This window comes from Channa argus, chromosome 1, assembly GCF_033026475.1.
Source record: "Channa argus isolate prfri chromosome 1, Channa argus male v1.0, whole genome shotgun sequence".
Lineage (NCBI taxonomy): Eukaryota > Metazoa > Chordata > Actinopteri > Anabantiformes > Channidae > Channa > Channa argus.
In genome coordinates this window covers 2,818,574-2,828,122 of record NC_090197.1, presented here as the reverse complement: position 1 = coordinate 2,828,122, position 9,549 = coordinate 2,818,574, and the positions used below count along the sequence as shown (strand labels likewise).

The window sequence follows — 9,549 nt, the reverse complement described above, 5'->3', positions numbered from 1 at the left end:
TTTGAATAAAATGGGTGTATGACTGACTCAATACAGATGAAAACATAAATAACCAGATATAAAATGACTCCTTTAGTGTCTAGTTTGCACAACACACTGTGCATACTACTGTATAGGGTAGTTGGTCAGAACGAATGTGACATACAAACTACCTGGCTGAAGGGATTCATCTGAAGTTAGTGTATGTGTGATAAGATCCAACCATACGATGAGATGGGAAGATCAGTATGAGAGAGTAAATTGTGTGTGATTGATAAGCCCATAGAAAGTTGAAGCACAAACCACAGTGAGTCTAGAAAACATGGGGAACAAAACAGGGACATTAGAAAAATGATCTGATCCTCTTACAGGCCCTGCTGAAATAATGGCAGATAAATGGGGAGAAAGTGTGATTAAGGATAATAATAATAATAATAATAATAATTCATTTTATTTATAAAGCACTCTCAAACTGCTATACAAGCAGATTAAAACCAAGAATAAAAGGTAGGATGAGAACCTCCCTGAACAAAACATCATAAACATGTAAAACATAGAAACATATAAAACATAAAATAACACAGCATAATAAAGAAAAAGTAATGATCACTTTAAAGTGATCCACAGTCCACAGTCTGTGGTGCACTTAGGTTCTCAGGCAGAACGTTCCAGGGCCGTGGAGCTTTCTCACCAGCAGCATTTCCATGGATGCACTGGTGTGTAAGTAGACAGAGTTTACTGCTTCCTTTCCCAAGCAAAACCAGACCAAGTGTTCCAAACGGTGGCAATTTCATTTGCTTCGGATGTGAGCAGTGCCCAACAAAAACTCTAGCATCAACCCTATCTTACCTCAGCAAACCAAACAAATACAAAAATAAATGACAGCATGTATAACCTGAACCTCTAACCTGAAACAGGAGAATAAAATTAGTAAAACCAAACTCACCTGGTGATCAATATGTACAGAGAGTTATATATATACTTACTGTGAAACTGGAAACTGTGGCTGTTACTCACCATAAAGTAAAGTAGATGAGGAGGACGAGGAGGAGGACAATGAAGGTGACACCTACTCCAACCACCAAAATTGGTCCTTTTTAAAGTTGCAGCAAGACAAGTGAGAGTTAAGAATTAGTGACACTGGGGATGTTAAAATGCAAGAGAGAACAGTAGAGATACTGCAGTCTGAACAAATAACACATCATTTACAGATGAGCTTCCAACAACATCCAACAGCAGTATTAGAATTATTAGTTAGTTATTAGTTTTTAATACAACAAAGTATCAATTCAGGTTTTACCCATTTTGATTTCCGTTGGTGGATATTCACAGATGGTGGAATATGTGGGTTCAGTTTGATCTGATGCACCTGTTAAAACATTTAGAAAAAAAGACTTTTAAAAGGCTTTTTAACTGCTGACAGCTCTAAATGTAAGAGAGGCGGTGAGTGAAGGAGCGTTATGTACCTGAAAAAGGTGTCATGCTGAAGGTGGCTGGTCCTACAGCCAGCAGCAGTGTGGGGGAAACATAAATCATGTTTTAAAAGATTTTAAACATGGACGGTAAATACATTCCAGATGTCCACAGTTTAATTTGGTCTTTAACATGATCCGTGTCCATTGAAAGGAAACTTTGACCGTGTTAAAGTAGAAATGCTTTGCTGACTGTAGGTGTTGGATGAAAATGTTTCGATGTTGTGTTTCCTCTTACTCTTTGAATTCTTGTTATTGCCATGTTTGCCGCGTCGTTTCTGTGTTGTAACTGTATCAGTTTTGTCCACAGTAGGAGGTGAAGAAAGGGTTTCTGCTCTTTGTCTTTTTAGAGATTCAGACACAGTTGAGGTTGTGGGTTGTGGCTTTTCACCTTCAGTGTGACACAGGCCACAAAAACACACTTTAGCACAGAAAGACATGTAAGCAGACACCAATATGGAAGCAGAGAAAAGGTGACTAAGGTGCCTGTTTGTTCAAATGGACCAAGATGTTGATTCTTGATGTTCTTCTAAATGACCCCTTTCCTTTACTTTCACTGTCCTCTGGAGTCTTGTGTCTCACCTTTGGTCACATTCAGGTAAGCAGCAGGTTTTCCATCACAGTAGTACAGTCCAGAGTCACCGAGCTTCACGTCTGTCAGAGTCAAAGTCTTGTCTTCAGCTGAAACATGTCTGATCTGTTGTCGCTTTCCAGCACTTTCTCTGCTCCATGTTGGAACTTCAGATCCTCCAACATCAGCAGAACAATTCAGGGTGACGTTGGTCCTCTCTGTGACATTTATCCTGATTGTTCCTGTTCATACAAAATACACATGATGAGTAGAAATAAAGATCTGTAATTTATCACATGAAGTCTGGATTCAGAAATCTCTCTTGAGAAACTGACCCCTGTTCTTTTACAGCATTTTTAAAAGAAGATCAAGTTCAGGTCATTTAGGAATTTAGACATTTGTACAGTTTAATCAGCTTATTAAAGGATCTATTGTACGACAGCTGAATCAGAGTTTTACCTTTGTGTACCTGTATTAACTGATAACACAGTGAATATATGTAATGTTCATTTGTTGGTGACATGATGTTGTCTAATTAGCTAAACTCTGTCTTTTAATAAATGTTTGTGTTTTCCTCTAAATTGTTTGTGCGTATGTGTGATGTCAAAAACTATAACGCTAATAACTACATCTACTGCATCATAGTTGTACGATTGGCTGGTTTAAACTGCAGTTTACATGCATTTCTACCCAGAGTCTGATTCTAATCAGTTCATCTCTGGTTCCAAGTGGACGTTTGTGCCAGAGGTATTGAAATTCTTTCCAGGTGTTACTGTGATATTGAGTTCACATAAACACGACAGATGAATGGATGGACAAGCTGGAAACATAATGTCTCTGACTATGACTGTCGCTATAGCACAGAGTAGGAAAAACGCTCAAACATTACTTCAGTTTAATTATCCTTGGTTTACAAACATGAAACTTGGAAAGGACAGAGACATGATGTTGATTCAAGAGGAGAAACCCACAAAGATGAAACTGTGATGAAGTGTGATGTTACCTGATGGGATCACGGTCAGTTCCACAGCTTTTTTATTATTACAGAAATAAGTTCCACTGTCTGACACTGCAGCTCTGCTAATGTACAGAGACTTGTCTCCTAACGAGCTGAAACGTTTGTCTGGGTCATTGATGTGTTTTTCGTCTCTGTCGTGAGCCGTCAGTATGTCCTCTTTGTGTCCATGTGTCTTTCTTCTCCATGTCACTTTAGGCTCCGCAGGCCGAGGACAAGGCAGCGAGATCTGCTGCTTCTCCTCAAATACTTACTGGATTATTTCTGTAAAAAAAAGAAAAAAGGAAATTAGCATCTGTAGACGAGTGAAATTGTTCTTTTCACTGTCGGTTAGAGAAAGTAGTTTGAGTCTGTCAGTTCTGTGGGACATTTTACAGAGAAATTAATCCAAAAATCATCAGCAGATTTGATGATAACAAGCAGTGAAACACACAATATCACCAGAGTTGGACTTTGGGAACACACTCACTCTCTCAAACACACACACACACACACACACACACACACACACACACACACACACACACACACGTACTTCTATCTGCGTGGCCTGTGCTTTGTCTTTGGCTCTTTACACCAAACCGCCCAGTCTCTGGATGAAGTGAGGAGACTCGTCGAGATAAGTTAAAGAGGTAAAGACTTAACCCTGAAACAGCCCTTTAGTGTGTGTGTGTGTGTGTGTGTGAGTGTGTGTGTGTGTGTACTTTAAGTAGCAAGCACACACACACAAACTGTATTTTGTAGATGATGCTCTAATAACAACTTAAGCATTGTTAAAAAACATAACCAATAACAACAGAGGATTTTCCACAGTTAATAACTAGTAACTAATAACTAGTTTGTTGTTACCTGCTGCAGCATTAGAGCCCAGAACAAGGAAGAACCAGCAGCTGTAGACAGTCACCTTCATCCTGACAGCGACTGAACAAACACTCAGCACAGTCTGAGCTGAGAACAGGAACTGAGCTTTCTGTGGCTGTGCTAGTAAAACCCACAGTGACAAATGAGAGCGTATCAGTCTGTCTGTGGAAAATTCTTCAGTACAGACACTGCTACACCAGTAGGAGGCAGGAATTCACAAAAAGGTGCTGAGTTGATGATGTGACCAAGGTCACGTATAATAGATGTTCAAAGTAACTATGAGTGTTTTTTTAAGGCAAATGGTTTTTGCTGGTTTTAACAGATAATTGTTGAAGTAGCTACGACTCAAACATTCAAAGTTGCAGGAAATGTCACATTAGTTGGGTGGGAACAGTGGGAGCGATCTGATGATGATCCTCACACATTTCCTTGCCTCCGTTTTTATTCACTTCTGCCTTAATTCTTCCTGCGTATTTGTATCAATATTTCACATCCACACTGTCGGACAGAGCTGACAGACTTCAGTTTCACATGTCTGGTTTAATGTGAGCCTGACTCCTCATTAATCAGCTGCATCTTAACCATCAGGAATCAAACCTTGACCTATCAGCACTTTGTCTACCACACTGTTAACCTGACAGCGTATCTGTGGGAAATGCAGATGCTGCAGTAACACAGTAATAACACAGTAACACAGTATATTTAGACTGATAGTTTCAGCACACATTCAGCAACCACATAGCAACAGCAGTGTCACTTTCTTTGTGGAAACATGATCTATAATCGCCAGCAGAAACTTCACGTGCAGCACTTTAAAAGCTTGTGAAAGCATTGTGGTGTCGTCGATGAATCGCAGCTGACACGACTCAGCTCACTTATGACCCTGAATAACACTGTAACATTTAATGGAGCTGGTTGTAAAATGCTTTAAAAGTTTAAACTCAAAGTACTTTGTTTATGTTAGTCCTGTTTTATGAGATGGACAATTCTCTGTTGTGTGTGTCTATGACCCAGATCAGGGGATCTGGGGCCAGAAGAGCTCATTCTGATCAACTGGCCATTGATTTCGGCCATTTGCATGTAGAACCAAAGATTTGACCAGCAGACGTCGCTATGTTTAACTGAGTCACATGCTTCAAAACACTGACGAGTTGGCGAACAGAAGCAAACGAGAAGGTTCTGGAAAAGACAATAACCAAGATGAACCAGCTGAATGTTGAGAGGGAGTTTAGTACAGGAAGGAAGTGACTGACAAACTAAAAACTGTGTGATTTACATTTACACAGAAGAGAAACCAATGAGGGGGAAATGACAGCGACTCATCTCATCAAACTCATCTGCAACATAAACTGGTCTGCTGCCATTAGCCACATTAATACACCATTTTATCAGCACAGCATGAGGGTCACACTGCAGACCCTCCCCCTTGGCCCTGTTTTTTATTTGTCCCACCTCAGTTCAGTACTAGCTGATACTGTTTCATGGAAGTAAAACATGTCGGGGTAGTTTAACTGAACATAAATGAGTCTCTACCTTCACCTTTTGAGCACTGATCCACCTGATCTAACATGTCCTTCTCATGTTAGGACCATGTGTTATTTCCTGTTTTATGTAGTTACACCCTGTTTACTAATTGTCTCCTGCCTTTTTTGCAGTCAGTCACTTTGTCCACGTTTGTCTTTGTGGATTTTGACCTTCCTTTGCAGTGATTGTTGGTCATGCTTTCCCCGAGTTCTATTATTTGCCATTTTACCCTCATTCCCTGTCTCTTTTTTTACTTGGGTCCACCTCCATGCACCACCCCAACAATATGTCCTCCTCAGGACACATTCTCACCTGAATTTGGTGACTAAAACACTTGACTCTGCCCCGGAAACAAAGTATGGAGAGCAGTTCCTTCCTATTCACATCTGCAATAATAATATTAATGAATGATTGAACGTTTGTTTCAGTGTTTAGGTTTTATCTCCAGTTATCTCTGCTTGTTAGGCCCTGGTTTTATGTTTGAGAGAGTTTGTCTCCTTCAGTCTGTCAGCGTGTTATGTTCAGTTTGTTTCCGTCTGCCTCCCCTTAGTTACCGAGTTAGTTTCCTTGCACTGTTATTTAGTTTATATTTTCCCCCCAGAGTGTTTTAGTTCATGTTCTGTTTTACTTTAGTTATTACTACGTGTTTTTTTTTTTGAAGAAACACTTAAAGGTGACATTTTCTGTTTTTGTGGATGTTTTTTTAATGCATGGCACAATGGCAGTAATCCAGATGTAGAGCAGGTGAACCAGAGGACAGCTACAATGTGCAAAAGAAATGACCGAGAAAAGAGAAGTGAATGTGGGACTAAATAGGTGACGTTAAAAGTAAAGTCAAATTTAGAAATAAGTGAGAAATGGTGCAGAAATGAAACACAGAGAGCCAAGGTACAGACCTTATTACAGCATCCAAAGGAAGGTAGCAGTAGACGTCCTGACTGATGATATTTGGACATGCAACAGGACTGTGACTATATGTGATAAAAGAATCATAACTGAATGAAAAAGCATTTTAAATGAAATGTCAAAGTATGTGTTCATCTTAAACTATCACTCATCTGCAGCAAATATAAACTTTTTTCCAACAGCAGCGTGTGACTATAAATGTTGAGTGTTGTTTCTATAATAAAGTGCAGTACATTAGACAGGGTTACACAGGAAAGGGTGGAGGTCATTGTGTAAAGTGCTGAGAGCAGTGGTGCCTGCAGAGAAGGTGTGAAGTTTGATGTCACACAAAGGAATTCTCTCTAAATTCAGGAGAAATGTTCAAACACCAGCTTATTTCCTCTCACTGAAGTTACCTTAGATTCCAGTACTGCAATGATCAGGAAAAGAAACAACAGAGAGAAATAATAATAATGGACATCAGATTGTACGGGGAGGACGCGAGACTCTGTGAGACAGTCAGTCTGCTGTGTGATAATGTATGAAACAGCATCTGGTGTAAAGCAGCTCCGTGTGGCCACTCTCTGTTAGATTTGGTCTCTGTCTCCTGTCTTACTCCATCCAGCCACTAGATGACCTCAAACCTCACACACATGTTCCCAGGTGTCCCACCATGAACCACGTCATTCAAACACATCAGCTTCAGAGTTTCAGTCTCTGTACAGCATCTTTCTCATGTTCATTATTGTTACTTTAATGGTTTGCTTGGGTCCAGCCACTGTCAGTGTAATGTAAGCTACTATTTTAGCTTTTCACAAATCAGCCCTATAATGTCTGACCCAAGAAATGATGGACCCAATTTTGAAATGTCTTTAACAAAATGTAGCGTGTTCCTGCCGTAACCTTCCCATTCATGTCCAGGCTTGGGGCCGTCGCCAAGATGGAACTTGGTGGCTGGGCGGGGCCACACCTGGTGGGGTGGGGTTCAAACCCGCGACCTTCTGCCTCTGACAAACAAAATGTAATGTGTAATGAGTGTAAATTGCTCACAATTGGGGAAAAACAAGAACTTTTCTCCATCTTCATGTGTTTATTTTCTTTTTGTCTCTTTGTGTAGTTTCAGTTTTTCTCACCTACCACAGACCTTCTAGTCTCTGAACACATGCAGATAAGTGGCAGGTTTTCCAGGTTTCCAGGTTTTTAAAGTCCAGAGTCACTGGAATTTGTCACTGAGCTGAATATAAATAAGGAGTCTTGGATTGATTTAATGACTCAATATACTTCAGGAGGATGTCAGTGGGAATGGGTGGATGGATCAGCACTGACAGTAACATGAGACAGTTTTTATGTTTATTACACTGCCATTAGTCATTGTTAGGAAATAGGTGTTAAAATGTAGGACAGTGACAAAATGATCGACATCTCTTTTGAAAAATCTATGAACTCTCTTCATCTCCAGTCTGTGATGAGCTGCAGTAACAATGAGTCAGGATTGAAACATGGTTCAAAGCTCTGGTCACAGTTCAGAGGATTGAATGTGTGTGCTGCTCTCTGTATCCTCACACAGAACAAACATGGTGGAAGAAAAACTAGCTTCAACATTTAGAGTCAAACTTTCTTGAACTTGATCTCAGCATGAAGGAGCAGCTGCCTCTTCTCTGCTCTTTAGAAAGTGAAGAACAGATGAAGGAAAAAGCTGAATATGATCATTAGTCCCAGGGATGGATTCAGAGAGCAGCTTTCCAACCACGTTTTCCTCAGAGACAAAGCTGAAAGTGATGTGAGGAAACCTGTTGACAAATGTGCTGATTGGGAGTGAAAAGTCTAACAGACAGTGACTGGGCTCAGAGAGAGAAACACTACTGAACATGTGCAGTGGCTTTAAAAAGCAGGAATCAGAGCAGGAAGACACTAAATGCTGCTGGAGTCTGAGCAGAGTCACTGATCAAAAACTGCAAATCTGCCAGAAACTCGGAGATTTAAACTCAGTTTGAATGTTTTTATAATGAGGCGTTTGAATTGAGTTCAACACTAACATTGTCCACAGGTTCTGGGCAACAGCAGAGCTGCATGACACAAAATGTTCCTATGCTGCATATTGAGATCAACAAGGAAAATGGAGAACGAAATATGTTTCTGACCATAATAATAATCAATATTTTCTGAACTGGATATGTGAGAAATGGACAGCTACTTACTGCTTGGCAACTTCTCCAGGTAAAAACCTTTAATCACATATTTTCCCATCACCTTCACGGTAGAATCTGCTCAGCTTTTGGCCTTTTGGGGTTTAGTTTGATGAATATACGCATTTTGTGCTTGATTTGTCTATGTGTGAACAGGTGGATCAGCCCACACTGAACCCATATATTCCACCATCTGTGATCAGCCACCAACAGGAAACAAGATTGGTTAAAGAAGGAGAACTCTCTTCAAGCCCATGTTAATGTGTCCTGCTGTACAGTTTGTAACGTGGTGACTGGTGTGCATGTGTATTCTGATCATACATTTTATTACATACGGTGCACAGGTGGGTCTGCATCAAGGATCAGCTCTGAGCCCCTTCTTGTTTGCTCTGGTGATGGACAGACTGACAGATGAGGTTAGACAGGAATCTCCGTGGACTATGATGTTTGCAGATGACATTGTGATTTGTAGTGAGAGCAGGGAGCAGGTGGAGGAAAATCTAGAGAGGTGGAGGTCTGCTCTGGAAAACAGAGGAATGAAGCTTAGCCGCAGTTAAACAGAATACATGTGTGTCAGGTGTGTTGTGTGATAAAAGAGAATCAGTGAGAATGAAAGGAAAGATGTTCAACATGGTGGTGAGACCAGCGATGTTGTTCAGCTTAGAGACAGTGGCACTGAAGAAAAGACAGGAGGCAGAGCTGGAGGTAGCAGAGCTTAAGATGTTGAGGTTCTCTTTGGGAGTGACGAGGATGGACAGGATCAGGAATGAGGACATCAGAGGGACAGATCATGTTAGATGTTTAGGGGATAACCTGCCTGAGGGAATCAGTGTCTGTGATTCAGTGTCATCTTTTAAGTCTCGTCTGAAAACGCATTTTTACAGATTTGTCTTTTCTGAGATGTGAGATTTTTGTTTTAGTATAAATAGTATAATCTGTCTTTATAACTTGATGTATTTTACCTTGTGCTTCTCTTTGATTTTAGATTTAACCTGATTATATTTATTTATCTTTATTTTCCTTTTAATGTACAGCACTTTGTACTTTGTTTGATAA

At 40.2% G+C, this 9,549-nt stretch overlaps 1 long non-coding RNA gene across 2 annotated transcripts; it reads right to left on the bottom strand.

Annotated features, from left to right (window-relative positions):
- Positions 1-1,505: 1,505 nt before the first annotated feature.
- Positions 1,506-4,043, bottom strand: LOC137100213 (uncharacterized). 2 transcript variants are annotated; one of them, XR_010910867.1, is made up of 3 exons: positions 3,887-4,043; positions 3,026-3,301; positions 1,506-1,842 (listed from the first exon to the last, which is right to left on the bottom strand). It is a non-coding gene; the product is annotated as an uncharacterized lncRNA (long non-coding RNA). The 2 variants fall into 2 exon arrangements; XR_010910866.1 differs by lacking the exon at positions 1,506-1,842 and adding an exon at positions 1,853-2,264.
- Between the last annotated feature and the right edge of the window lie 5,506 nt (positions 4,044-9,549).